This window comes from Convolutriloba macropyga, chromosome 11 (assembly GCF_964194025.1).
Source record: "Convolutriloba macropyga chromosome 11, txConMacr16.3, whole genome shotgun sequence".
NCBI lineage: Eukaryota > Metazoa > Xenacoelomorpha > Acoela > Convolutidae > Convolutriloba > Convolutriloba macropyga.
This window is the reverse complement of record NC_134478.1, coordinates 313,015-328,393: the sequence shown is the minus strand read 5'-3', so window position 1 is coordinate 328,393 and position 15,379 is coordinate 313,015.

The window sequence follows — 15,379 nt, the reverse complement described above, 5'->3', positions numbered from 1 at the left end:
GTAAAATGCGAATGCACTTCGCTTTCAAGTTGGTCCAACATCAAGGTCAACTCAAAAATAGGGTTCACTACACAAGTTTTAAAACCAATCAGGTTCAATTTTCATTTAAATCTTGTTCATTGGTCAGATAATTTATATTGTTGTTAAATCATCAGCAGCAGGGAGTCTGCAACATACTTCGAAAAACTCACATCTTTTGAAGTATTAGCCATATCCCACATTGAAATGACCTACATCGCCCCCAAAAAAAATTCCATGGTAACCCATAATAAACACAGTTCAATTTTCAGGAGGTCCAAATCAGTGAGCAAAGAAAATTCCTAATATACCAAAAAACCTTCGTTCAAAGACCAGCGTTGAATAAAGATACACTAAGGTTAGCCTCTTCTGAAAGGAATTCAACGAATCACTTTGGGTATTCATGCATTTTTCAGACTATTTGTCCTGGACTGTATTTAGCCGCACTACATACACCTGCAGTTTTTTAAAAAACACACCTTGAGTTTTGTTCGTAATTATTGATTTTCGATTTTATGTTGTTTCGTTCTTCTGTCTTGTTTTCTCTTCTCTTTAGTGGCTGCCTGCTGTCGTCGGCCCTCTAAGGAGGCATTTTAACATTTATTTAGTAGTTCGTATTTAAAGTTTTCTTTAAATGGGATACAACAATCATTTTTGAACGATGTAAGAAAGATTTGAAAGTTATCAATCTCTTCATCATTTGGTAGACAATTAAGTCAAAAATGTATTAGAGCAGAGTCGGAACATTATGTTTGAACGCAGATAACCAAGCCTCCTTGTATTTATATTTCTGATATTAAAGCCTTAAGTAGCTGTAATAGATAAAATTTTAAATTGCCTTTTCTTTCCTAGTAAAGGAAACTCAACCCTGACTTCACTATTATTCTAAGATTTTAATTTTATTTCGTTATTTTGTCCTGTCTTTTCTTCTCAATAAAACCAGCCATCGTAGGCGTTACCATGAGGCAGTCCTGGTAGTTTGTGCTTTAGGTTCTTTTAAACGGGATACGCCAATCATTTTCGAGCAGAAGAATCTTTTGAAAGTTTTCTATCTCTTCATCTTTGGTAGTAAATTGAGTCAAAAATGTTCTTGAGCGGAGTCCTAACACTATATGTGAACATATATTATCGAGCCTCCTGGTCCTTATATTTGTGTTTTCAACGCCTTAAGAAGAAGTAATTGTAATAATTCCAAATGGCTTCTTATTTCCTAGTAAATGTAACTCAAACGTGACTTCACTGAAGTAAATCTTATGGAAACGAAGGAAAAACCGCTGTTCATCGAAGTACCAAATAATAAAGCTATATAAACTGATAGAGATAGAAGAAACTACCATCAAAAAATCAACGAGCAACAACAAAAAATGGTAAAATTTTTTGTAAAATACGAATGCACTTCGCTTTCAAGTTGGTCCAACATCAAGGTCAACTCAAAAATAGGGTTCACTACACAAGTTTTAAAACCAATCAGGTTCAATTTTCATTTAAATCTTGTTCATTGGTCAGATAATTTATATTGTTGTTAAATCATCAGCAGCAGGGAGTCTGCAACATACTTCGAAAAACTCACATCTTTTGAAGTATTAGCCATATCCCACATTGAAATGACCTACATCGCCCCCAAAACAATTTCCATCGTAACCCATAATAAACACAGTTCAATTTTCGAGACGTTCAAATCAATGAGCAAAGAAAATTCCAAATTTACCAAAAAACCTTTCAAAGATCAGCGTTCAATAAAGTTAGACCAAGGTTAGCCTCTTCTGAAAGCAATTCAACGAATCACATTGGGTATTCAAGCAATTTTCAGACTTTTTGTCCTGAAATTATTTAACCGCACTACAAACACTTGCAGTTTTTTTAAAAACAGACCTTGGGTTTTGTTCGTAATTATTGATATTCGATTTTATGTTTTTTGTCTTGTTTTCTCTTCTCGTTAATGGCTGCCTGCTGTCGTCGGCCCTCTACGGAGGCATTTTAAAATTTATTCAGTAGTTCGTACTCAACGTTTTCTTTAAATGGGATACAACAATCATTTTAAAACGATGTAAGAGAATTTTGAAAGTTCTCTATCTCTTCCTCATTTGGTAGACAATTAAGTCAAAAATGTATTAGAGCAGAGTCGTAACATTATGTTCGAACGCAGATAACCAAGCCTCCTTGTATTCATAATTCTGCTATTAAAGCCTTAAGTAGCTGTAATAGTGAAAAATTTAAATGGCCTCTTTCCTATTAAAGGAAACTCAACACTGCCTTCACTTTTATTCTAAGTTTTTAAAATTATTTCGTTTTTTGTCCTGTCTCTTCTCAATAAATCAAGCCATCGTAGGCCTTATCATGAGGCAGTCCTCGTAGTTGGTGCTTAAAGGTTCTGGGGATACGCCAATCATTTTCGATCGAAAGAATCTTTTGAAAGTTTTCTATCTCTTCATCTTTGGTAGTAAAGTGAGTCAAAAAGGTTCATGAGCGGGGTCCTAACATTTTGTTTGAACGCATATTATCGAGCCTCCTTGTCCATATATCTGTGTTCCTTAAGTAGAAGTAATTGTAAAGATCTCAAATAGCCTCTAATTTCCTAGTAAATGTAACTCAACCGCGCCTTCACTGAAATAAATCTTATGGAAACGAAGAAAAAGCGCTGTTCATCGACGTTCCACCTTACAAAGCTATCTAAACTGAGTGATAGAAGAAACGGACATCTAAAAGTAAACAACTAACAGCAAAGAACGCAAAATTTATATGTGGAATACGAATATAATCCGCTTTCAAGGTGGTTCAACCTCAAGGTCAAATCGAAAATAGGGTTCATTACACGTTTTAAAACCAATCCGGTTCAATTTTGATTTAAATCTTGTTCAATGGTCAGATATACTATTTTGATGTTAAATCATCAGCAGCAGGGAGTCTATAACATACTTCGAAAAACTCGCATCATTTGAGAACTTAGCCATGTCCCACATTGAAATGACCTACATTGCCCCCAAAACAATTTCAATCGTAACCCATAATAAACACAGTTCAATTTTCAGGACGTTCAAATCAGTGAGCAAAGATAAATCCTAATATACCAAAAACTCTTTCAAAGATCAGCGTTCAATAAAGTTACACTAAGGTTAGCCTCTTCTGAGAGCAATTCCACGAATCACATTGGGCATTCAAGCGATTTTCAGATTTTTTGTCCTGAAATTATTTAACCGCATTACAAACACTTGCAGTTTTTTCAAAAACAGACCTTGGGTTTTGTTCGTAATTATTGATTTTCGATTTTGTTTTTTGTCTTGTTTTCCCTTCTCGTTAATGGCTGCCTGCTGTCGTCGGCCCTCTAAGGAGTCATTTTAAAATTTATTTAGTATTTCGTATTCAACGTTTTCTTTAAATGGGATACAACAATCATTTGAAAAAGATGTAAGAGAATTTTGAAAGTTCTCTATCTTTTCCTCATTTGGTAGACAATTAGAGCAAAAGTGTATTAGAGCAGAGTCGTAACATTATGTTCGAACGCAGATAACCAAGCCTCCTTGTATTCATAATTCTGCTATTAAAGCCTTAAGTAGCTGTAATAGTGAAAAATTTAAATGGCCTCTTTCCTATTAAAGGAAACTCAACCCTGCCTTCACTTTTATTCTAAGTTTTAAAATTATTTCGTTTTTCGTCCTGTCTTTTCTCAATAAATCAAGCCATCGTAGGCCTTATCATGAGACGGTCCTCGTAGTTGGTGCTTAAAGGTTCTGGGGATACGCCAATCATTTTCGATCAAAAGAATCTTTTGAAAATTTTCTATCTATCTTTGGTAGTAAACTGAGTCAAAAAGGTTCATGAGCGGGGTCCTAACATTTTGTGTGAACGCATATTATCGAGCCTGCTTGTCCATATATTTGTGTTCCTTAAGCAGATGTAATTGTAAAGATCTCAAAAAGCCTCTAATTTCCTAGTAAATGTAACGCAACCGTGACTTCACTGAAATAAATCTTATGGAAACGAAGAAAAAGCGCTGTTCATCGACGTTCCACCTTACAAAGCTATATAAACTGAGAGATAGAAGAAACTAACATACAAAAATAAACAACTAACAGCAAAGAAAGCTAAATTTTTATGTGGAATACGAAAATAATCCGCGTTCAAGGTGGTTCAACCTCAAGGTCAAATCGAAAATAGGGTTCATTACACGTTTTAAAACCAATCCGGTTCAATTTTTATTTAAATCTTGTTCATTGGTCAGATATACTATTTTGTTGTTAGATCATCAGCAGCAGGGAGTCTATAACATACTTCGAAAAACTCGCATCATTTGAGAACTTAGCCATGTCCCACATTGAAATGAGCTACATCGCCGAAAATAAATTTCAATGGTTACCATAAAAGAACGCGGTTCAATTTTCAGCACGTTCAAATCAGTGAGCAAAGAAAACTCCTAATATAGCAAAAAACCTTTCAAAGATTAGCGTTCAATAAACTTGGACTAAAGTTAGCCTTTTCTGGAAGCAATTCAACAAATCACTTTGGTTATTCGAGCAATTTTCAGACTATTTGTCCTGAACTGTATTTAACGGCACTACAAACACTTGCAGTTTTTTAAAAAACATACCTTGGGTTTTGTTCGTAATTATTGATTTTCGATTATATGTTTTTTGTCTTGTTTTCTCTTCTCGTTAATGGCTGCCTGCTGTCGTCGGCCCTCTAAGGAGGCATTTTAAAATTTATTTAGTAGTTCTAATTCAACGTTTTCGTTAAATGGTATACAACAATCATTTTAAAACGATGTAAGAGAATTTTGAAAGTTCTCTATCTCTTCCTCATTTGGTAGACAATTAAGTCAAAAATGTATTAGAGCAGAGTCGTAACATTATGTTCGAACGCAGATAACCAAGCCTACTTAAATTTATAATTCTGCTATTAAAGCCTTAAGTAGCTGTAATAGTGAAAAATTTAAATGGCCTCTTATTTCCTAGTAAAGGAAACTCAACCCTGCCTTCCCTTTTATTCTAAGTTTTTAAAATTATTTCGTTTTTTGTCCTGTCTCTTCTCAATAAATCAAGCCATCGTAGGCCTTATCATGAGGCAGTCCTCGTAGTTGGTGCTTAAAGGTTCTGGGGATACGCCAATCATTTTCGATCCAAAGAATCTTTTGAAAATTTTCTATCTCTTCATCTTTGGTAGTAAACTGAGTCAGAAAGGTTCATGAGCGGGTTCCTAACATTTTGTGTGAACGCATATTATCGAGCCTCCATGTCCATATATTTGTGTTCCTTAAGTAGATGTAATTGTAAAGATCTCAAATAGCGTCTAATTTCCTAGTAAATGTAACTCAACCGTGACTTCACTGAAATAAATCTTATGGAAACGAAGAAAAAGCGCTGTTCATCCACGTTTCACCTTACAAAGCTATATAAACTGAGAGATAGAAACTAACATACAAAAATAAACAACTAACAGCAAAGAACGCTAAATTTTTTTGTGGAATACGAAAGTAATCCGCGTTCAAGGTGGTTCAACCTCAAGGTCAAATCGAAAATAGGGTTCATTACACGTTTTAAAATCAATCCGGTTCAATTTTTATTTAAATCATGTTCATTGGTCAGATATACTATTTTGTTGTTAAATCATCAGCAGCAGGTAGTCTATAACATACTTCGAAAAACTCGCATCATTTGAGAACTTAGCCATGTCCCACACTGAAATGAGCTACATTGCCGAAAATAAATTTCAACGGTTAACATAAAAGAACGCGGTTCAATTTTCAGCACGTTCAAATCAGTGAGCAGAGAAAACTAATATACCAAAAAACCTTTCAAAGATTAGCGTTCAATAAAATTGGACTAACGTTAGCCTTTTCTGAAAGCAATTCAACGAATCACTTTGGGTATTTAAGCAATTTTCAGACTATTTGTCCTGAACTGTATTTAACGGCACTACATACACTTCAGTTTTTTTAAAAAACAGACCTTGAGTTTTGTTTGTAATTATTGATTTTCGATTATGTTATTTCGTTCTTTTGTCTTGTTTTCTTTTCTCGTTAATGCTCCCTGCTGTCGTCGGCCCTCTACGGAGGCATTTTAAAATTTATTTAGTAGTTCTTATTTAAAGTTTTCTTTAAATGGGATACAACAATCATTTGAACGATGTAAGAAAGATTTGAAAGTTCTCTATCTCTTCATTATTTGGTAGACAATTAAGTCAAAAATGTAATAGAGCAGTATGAACATTATGTTTGAACGCAGATAACCAAGCCTCCTTGTATTTATAATTCTACCATTCAAGCCCTAAGTAGCTGTAATAGTGAAAATTTTAAATGGCCTCATTTCCTAGTAAAGGAAACTCAACCCTGCCTTCACTTTTATTCTAAGTTTTTAAAATTATTTCGTTTTTTTGTCCTGTCTCTTCTCAATAAATCAAGCCATCGTAGGCCTTATCATGACACAGTCCTCGTAGCTGGTGCATAAAGGTTCTGCGGATACGCCAATCATTTTTAAGCAAAGGAATCTTTTGAAAGTTTTCTATCTCTTCATCTTTGGTAGTAAACTGAGTCAAAAATATCCTTGAGTGGGGTCCTAACATTTTGTGTGAACGCATATTATCGAGCCTCCTTGTCCTTACTTTTGTGTTTTCAACGCTTTAAGTAGAAGAAATTGTAAAGATCTCAAATGGCCTCTTATTTCCTAGTAAATGTAACTCAACCGTGACTTCAATTAAGTAAAGCTTATGGAAACGAAGAAAAAGCGATGTTCATCGAAGTTCCACCTTACAAAGCTACATAAACTGAGAGATAGAAGAAACTGTCATCTAAAAATAAACAACTAACAGCAAAGAACGCTCAATTTTTTTGTGGAATACGAAAGTAATCCGCTTTCAAGGTGGTTCAACCTGAAGGTCAACTCGAAAATAGGGTTCATTACACGTTTTAAAACCAATCCGGTTCAATTTTTATTTAAATCTTGTTCATTGGTCAGATATACTAATTTGTTGTTAAATCATTAGCAGCAGGGAGTACATACTTCGAAAAATTCGCATCATTTGAGAACTTAGCATTAAAATGACCTACATTGCCGAAAATAAATTTCCATGGATACCATAAAAAAAGACAGTTCAATTTTCAGCAGGTTCCAATCAGTGCGCAAAGAAACTTCCTAATGTACCAAAAAACTTTCGAAGATCAGCGCTCAATAGCTAGACTAAGGTAAAACTCTTCTAAAAGCAACTCAAGAAATCACTAGGTATTGACGCAATTTTCAGGGGTGTTTGCGCTGAACTGTATTGATTAGCAGCACCAAGACTTGCCGTTTGTCAAACAAAACAGACCCTGAGTTTTCCTCGTAATTATTGATTAACGATTAATTGTTATTTTGTCGTTTTGTCTTGCTTTTTTTCTCGTTAATGGCTGCTCTAATTCAGTTTACTCTTTTCATTAATGGCCCTCTAATGAGAAATTTTTTTAATGTATTTATTAGTGTTTGGTTCTTAAAGCTTTCGTTGAATGGGACACCAATCAGTTTCGAGCGATATACGAAAGTTTTGAACGTTTTCTATCTCTTCATCTTCGGTAGACAATTAGGTCAAAAATGTTTTTGAGCGGGATCGGAACATTATGTTCGAACGCACATTACATAGCCTCCTTGTATTTATAGTTGTGCTTTCAACGCCTAAAGAAGTTGCAACTGTAACGATTTCAAATGGCCTAGTATTTCCTAGTGTAGGAAACTTAACTGCAAATTTCACTGAAGTATATGTTATGGAAACGAGGAAAATGCCGCTCAACATAATGTGAGTTTTCATAACTTTTTTGGACAAAAAATTTTTTTAGACGATTTCCATTCTTGAGGTTATTTTGCTGTCTTGTCTCATTATTTCGAAGGCACATAACCGAATTTCCCTGCATTTATATTTGTGCTAACTAAAGCCTCAAGTAGCTCTAAGTGAACATTTTAAATGGCCTCTTCTTTCCTGGTAAAAGAAACTCAACCCTGACTTCACTTTTATTGAGGTTGATTGAAGAACCTTGATACAGTATTCGTGTTAAATAAAAGTTTTAATCAAATTATCTAAATCCAACATCGAAGTTAACTGAATAATAGGGTTCACTAAACACGGTTTAAAACCATTCCGGTTCAAATTTTATTCAAATCTCAATCATCAGCCAGACATTATTTTCTTGCTCAATCGTATTCAGCAGGGAGTCTACAACATAATTTCAGTTCAATGACCAGGACGTTCAAATCAGTGAGCGAAGAAAATCCTATTATACAAAAATATTTTCTTTCAAAGATCAGCGTTCAATAGCTAGACTAAGGTAAAACTCTTCTGAAAGCAACTCAAGAAATCACTAGGTATTGACGCAATTTTCAGGGGTGTTTGCGCTGAACTGTATTGAATAGCAGCACCTAGACTTGCCGGTTGTCAAACAAAACAGACCCTGAGTTTTCCTCGTAATTATTGATTAAAGATTAATTGTTATTTTGTCGTTTTGTCTTGCTTTTTTTCTCGTTAATGGCTGCTCTAATTCAGTTTACTCTTTTCATTAATGGCCCTCTAATGAAAAATTTTTTTATTGTATTTATTAGTGTTTGGTTCTTAAAGCTTTCGTTGAATGGGACACCAATCAGTTTCGAGCGATATACGAAAGTTTTGAACGTTTTCTATCTCTTCATCTTCGGTAGACAATTAGGTCAAAAATGTTTTTGAGCGGGATCGGAACATTATGTTCGAACGCACATTACATAGCCTCCTTGTATTTATAGTTGTGCTTTCAACGCCTAAAGAAGTTGCAACTGTAACGATTTCAAATGGCCTGGTATTTCCTAGTGTAGGAAACTTAACTTCAAATTTCACTGAAGTATATGTTATGGAAACGAGGAAAATGCCGCTCAACATAATGTGAGTTTTCATAACTTTTTTGGACAAAAAAATTTTTTTAGACGATTTCCATTCTTGAGGTTATTTTGCTGTCTTGTCTCATTATTTCGAAGGCACATAACCGAATTTCCCTGCATTTATATTTCTGCTAACTAAAGCCTCAAGTAGCTCTAAGTGAACATTTTAAATGGCCTCTTCTTTCCTGGTAAAAGAAACTCAACCCTGACTTCACTTTTATTGAGGTTGATTGAAGAACCCTGATACAATATTCGTGTTAAACAAAAGTTTTAATCAAATTAACTAAATCCAACATCGAAGCTAACTGAATAATAGGGTTCACTAAACACGATTTAAAACCATTCCGGTTCAAATTTTATTCAAATCTCAATCATCAGCCAGACATATTATTTTCTTGCTCAATCGTATTCAGCAGGGAGTCTACAACATAATTCCAGTTCAATGACCAGGACGTTCAAATCAGTGAGCGAAGAAAATCCTATTATACCAAAATATTTTCTTTCAAAGATCAGCGTTCAATAAAGTTAGAATTTAAGGTAAATTTCTGCTGAAACTATTTCAACAACTCACTCTAAGTATTAAAGCAATTTTCAGGCGTGTTCGTCGTGAACTGTATTCAATCGCATTAATTACACTTGAAGTTTTTTTAAAAGAAAACAGACCTTTTGTTTTGATCATAATTAAAGACTTTCGATTATATATTATTTCGTTGCTTTGTCTTGCTTTTCTTACCGTTATCAGCTGCTATCGTCTAATGAGGCCTTTTGCAACTTAAATAGTGGTTGGTGCTTAAAGCTTTCTTTGAATGGGATATCAACCATTTTCGACTGATAAACGAAAAATTCAAAAGTTTTCTATCTTTTCATCTTTGGTAGACAATTAAGTCAAAATTGTTTTATGGCGGGGCAGGAACATAAAGTGCAAACGCATATTACCGAGCCTCCTTAAAATTTTATCTGTGCTATCAATGCCTTTAGTTGTACTAGTGAAAATTTAAAATGGCCTCCTCTTTCCTATTAAAAGAAAGTCAAATTTGACTTCACTGAAGCAATGTTATTGAAAGGAAGAAAAAGCCCTGTTCATCAAACTTCCACACTATTAAGCTATATAGAAACTGAAAGAGATGCAAGAAAATAAACAACTAAAAAAACTTTGTGGAATACGAAAGCAAAATTTGGTGAAATCAGTTGCTTGCTCCAAATAATTACAAGGTTGATAGAGGAGTCTCGATGTAGTAATTGTGTTGAAGTGTTAATCAATTTATGGAAATCTAACTTCAATGTGAACTGAAAAAAAGGGTTCACTAAACACGTTCTGAAACCATTCCCGTTCAATCCCCCCGTTTGCGAAATAATTGATAGCTATTATCATACATGTTTTCCTAAGTAAAAAAATTTTTTTACTTCCTTTTTTCTTTTTTACAATACTTTTTTTAAACTTTTTATTAATCATATTTTTACCAGCTAAGCAATGTTAGCAAGCGTATACAGCATGTCTTGACAGAAGTTTTCCTTATTCCGAAATCTACCCTGATAAAGATTATTTTGTTCAAAAACGCAAAATAAGGGTTAATAGTTTTTCTGTCGGCATAAAAAATCAGATATAATTCAGCGTTAACTTCTTTAAACCATTCATTCGATTGGATATTTTATCCGGTTCAGATTTTTTGATAAAACTCATATAATTCATAATTGTTTTCATTAGATTGTCTTTCCAATCATTATATCGGCTCATAGAAGTCTTTTGAAGATTAGTTGGGAACAAACCGAAGACTCTTGATTTCTTTCTTCTAAACAAAATCATAATTGACAGAAATTATTAGATTTGAAAGCTACTAAAAAGGCAACGGATGGAGTCAATTTTATTAACAGGTAATTTCATTCATTGGCCAGTTATACTATTTTGTTGTTAAATCAATTCAGCAAGGAATCAACAACATACTTCAAAAAACTCGCATCGTTTGAAGTCTTAGCTATGTCCCACATTTAAATGACCTAGATTGCCGAAAATAAAATTCCATGGTTACCCTGAATAAACACAGTTTAATTTTCAGGACCTTCAAATCAGTGAGCAAAAAAAAACTCCAAATATACCAAAAAAATTCCTACAGAGATCAGCGTTTAATGAAGATAGAAAAAGTTAAATCTCTTCTGGAACAAACTCAAAAAATCACTAAGTATTAACGCAATTTTCAGACGTGTTTGTCCAAAACAGTATTAAATCGCAAAACTTACAGTTGACGTTTTTCAAAAAAGACCCTGACTTTTGGTCGAAATTATTGATTTTCGATTATATGCTACTTTGTTGTTTTGTCTTGTTTTTTATTGTTAATGACTGCTATCATCCGCCCTCTAATGAATCATCTTTTAATTTATTTTTTAGTGTTTGGTTCTTAACGCTTTCTTTGAATGGAATACATCAGTAGTTTTCGATCGATATGAGAAAGTTTTGAAAGTTCTCTATCTCTCCATCATTCGGTAGAGAATTACGTCAAAAAAAATGACGTCAAAAGAATGGGGAATTACGTCAAAAGAATGGGGAAAAATATAATGAGCAAACGCACATTGCCAAGCCTCCTTGTAATTGTATTTGTGCTATCAACGCCTTAAGTAGCTGTAATAGTGAACATTTTGAATGGCCTCTTCCTTCCTAGTAGAGGAAACTGAACAGTGATTTCACAGAAATAAATGTCATGGAAACGAAAAGCCCTGTTAAACAAAATTCCACACTATAAAGCTACACAAAAACTGATAGAGATAGAAGAAACTCACATCTTGAAAACTAACGATAAAAAAAATTCCTACAGAGATCAGCGTTTAATGAAGATAGAAAAAGTTAAATCTCTTCTGGAACAAACTCAAAAAATCACTAAGTATTAACGCAATTTTCAGACGTGTTTGTCCAAAACAGTATTAAATCGCAAAACTTACAGTTGACGTTTTTCAAAAAAGACCCTGACTTTTGGTCGAAATTATTGATTTTCGATTATATGCTACTTTGTTATTTTGTCTTGTTTTTTCTTGTTAATGACTGCTATCATCCGCCCTCTAATGAGTCATCTTTTAATTTATTTTTTAGTGTTTGGTTCTTAACGCTTTCTTTGAATGGGATACATCAGTAGTTTTCAATCGATATGAGAAAGTTTTGAAAGTTCTCTATCTCTCCATCATTCGGTAGAGAATTACGTCAAAAAAATGACGTCAAAAGAATGGGGAATTACGTCAAAAGAATGGGGAAAAATATAATGAGCAAACGCACATTGCCAAGCCTCCTTGTAATTGTATTTGTGCTATCAACGCCTTAAGTAGATGTAATAGTGAACATTTTGAATGGCCTCTTCCTTCCTAGTAAAGGAAACTGAACAGTGATTTCACAGAAATAAATGTCATGGAAACGAAAAGCCCTGTTAAACAAAATTCCACACTATAAAGCTACACAAAAACTGATAGAGATAGAAGAAACTCCCATCTTGAAAACTAATGATAAAAAACGCTACAATTTTTTGTGGAATACGAAAGTACTCCTTGGTTCGCATGCTGTATTTTTTAATTTTATCGATTTAAATTTCTTGTTTAAGGATGATGGCAAGAGCCGATAAAATTAAAGGTTGATTGAAGAACCTTGATGAAGTAATCAAGTTGATTAAGTTCTATTCAATTTATCTAAACCCAACATCAAGGTGAACTGAAAAGAAGGGTTAACTAAAAACATTCTGTAACCAATCCGATGCTTAATTTACATTTAAATATCATTTATTGGCCAGATATATCATTTCGTTTGTTATATCATCATCAGCAGGGAGTCTCCGACATAATTCGAAAAACTCGCATCTTTTGGAATCATAGCCATGTCCTACATTGAAATATCTATCTCATCGAAGTACAATCTTCCATGGTAACCTTCGATAAATACAGTACAATTTCGAGGACGTTCAAATCAGCGTGCGACGAAAACTCCTAAAACATTTCCAAAATTATCCTTCAAAGATTGGCGTTCAATAAATTAGACTTAAGCGTAAATCTCTTCTAAAAGCAATTCAACAAATCAGTGTAAGTATCCCAGCAATTTTCAGGCGTATTTTTCCTGAACTGTATTTAACCGCAATAGTTACATTTGCTGTCAATGCCTGCTATGAAAATGGATTCAATATTGTTGTAAGATGCAATTAGCCATAATGGGCATTTTGGATCGCCAGTACGGAAAGAAAATTCTGACATTTTATCGCAAAACAATTACACACAAACCGAATTATATGTTACAAATTGCTTTCGAATAATGGGCGGGACAATTTAATTCAAGGGGATGTGGCCTAAATAAATTTTTATGGGTGCAAAAAATATGCCTGTGGAGGGATTCAAAAACGCGACCTCCGACGTGCCATACTGAATCACTAACCACTCGGCTGAGCTATCTTACCTTACAGTCTGCTTTCGTTTAGCAACAGATTTAACTTTATTGGTTAGGTTAGAGGGGCACGCAGAATACGCAGCTGTTTTGAGTATCAATTCAGTGTTGTTTGATTATGAGTGGCAAATATACGTAGTAAATCAACTTATATAAATAGTGTAAATTACCCGCCAAAGCTTGATCTGGATGTGTGAAATTAGCTCGAAGTTAGCGCATGTGATTTCTCACTTTTAACTTTTGGAGTCATGCTGAAACCCCTCCCTTCGAGCTAGGTTTCACCAAGAAGATATGTACGAAGATGTGAGTGTTTTCTTATTCCAAGCGATTTGGTCAGAATATCTGCAGGCATGTTTTCTGTAGTCAAATAAGATAGTTCAAGTTTCTGGTTTTCGACCAGTTCTCGCACAAAGTGCAGTTTTATGGCAAAGTGTTTAGTTTTTCCATGATGCATAGAATGTTTACTTAAAGCAATACAAGCCTGATTATCAACAAAAATTTTCAGAGGTAGTTTACAGGAAATTCCTAAGTCCTCCAGGATACCACTTAGGTGGATGGCTTCTTTACTCGCCTCAACAACAGAGTTAAATTCTGCTTCAGCAGTTGATGTTGCTAAAGTCTTTTGGGCCTTACAACCCCAACTTATTGCTCCAGACGACTCACTTAACTTAAAACAAAAACCTGAAGTACTCCTCCTGTTATCTATGTTCCCTGCCCAATCAGCATCAGAAAAACTCAACAAATCCAACATCTGAGTCTTACGGAAAGTTAAAGTCTGATTCATTGTTCCTCTTAAGTATCTAAGAACACGATTTGCTGCTTTCCAATGAACTTCTCCGGGATTTTCTACAAACGAACTTAGAGCATTAGCAGCAAAACAAATATCGGGTCTACTCGACAAAGCTAAATAGTTTAGACAACCTATCAAACTTCGATAATTAGTTTTGCTCATTCTAAGTTGCTCCTCACTCCCCTCCTGAGGACAATCATTTTTTGAAAGTTTACAATTTTCTTCTAATGGTGTACCAATTGGCTTACAGTCTTTCATTTTGAAAGTTTCTAAAATTTTTTCAATGTATTTCTCTTGGCTAATTTTTATTTCCGATGAAGTCCTCTCTATTTTCATTCCTAAAAACCACGTCAAATCTGAATACTCACTAATTTTAAATTTCTTGGAAACTTCAGTGTGAAACCAATCACAAAAATTTTCAGAAAGACCACAAACTATTAAGTCATCTACCCAGAAACAAAGAAACCCAACTATTTTTTCGTCCTGCTTTTTTATTAACAAACATTTGTCATGAAACGAGTTAACAATACCTAGTGTAATCAAGAAAGCTTTCAAAGTCAAAAACCAGTTTCTTCCAGATTGCTTCAAACCATACACGCTCTTTTGCAATTTACAAACAAAGGGTTTTCCATTTTCATCCAAAATTTCAAAACCTTCAGGTTGTTTAATGACTACATCTTCTTCAATTGGAGCATTTAAATAAGCAGTTTTTATGTCCATTTGTTTTAATTGATAATTGTTAGAAATAGCTATACACATCAAAATTCTAATGGTTGAAAGTCTAGTTGTAGGTGAGTAAGTTTCATAAAAATCTTTTCCGAAAATTTGACTAAAACCTTTTGCAACAAAACGTGCTTTATAGCGACATATTTCACCATCGGGACCAAAGTTCAAAGCAAAATGCCATCTACTTCCTACTGGTTTTTCATCACTTTTCACTACGGACCAAACATTGTTTTCAACCAAAGAGTCATACTCATTTTTCATTGCTTCGAACCAATTTGGATTTTGCAAAGCCTCATCAACAGTTTTTGGAAGCAAAGGATCGATAGCGAGTTGACTCAGAAAAGAAACTTCATTTGAATTGTTATCAATGTCTTCGACCAATTTTTGTGTTTTCTTATGTTTGAAGTAAAATTCATTTTCATTAAATCTAACGTTTCGCGACTTTCGAATTTTGAGTTCCCCTTTGTCGTCTTCAAAACCAATCAAATAACACTTACTATTATCAGAATTTCCACGAAAAATTCCCTTTTTTGAGGTATGATCTAATTTTTTGCGAAATGGTTTTTCAATGTGCAT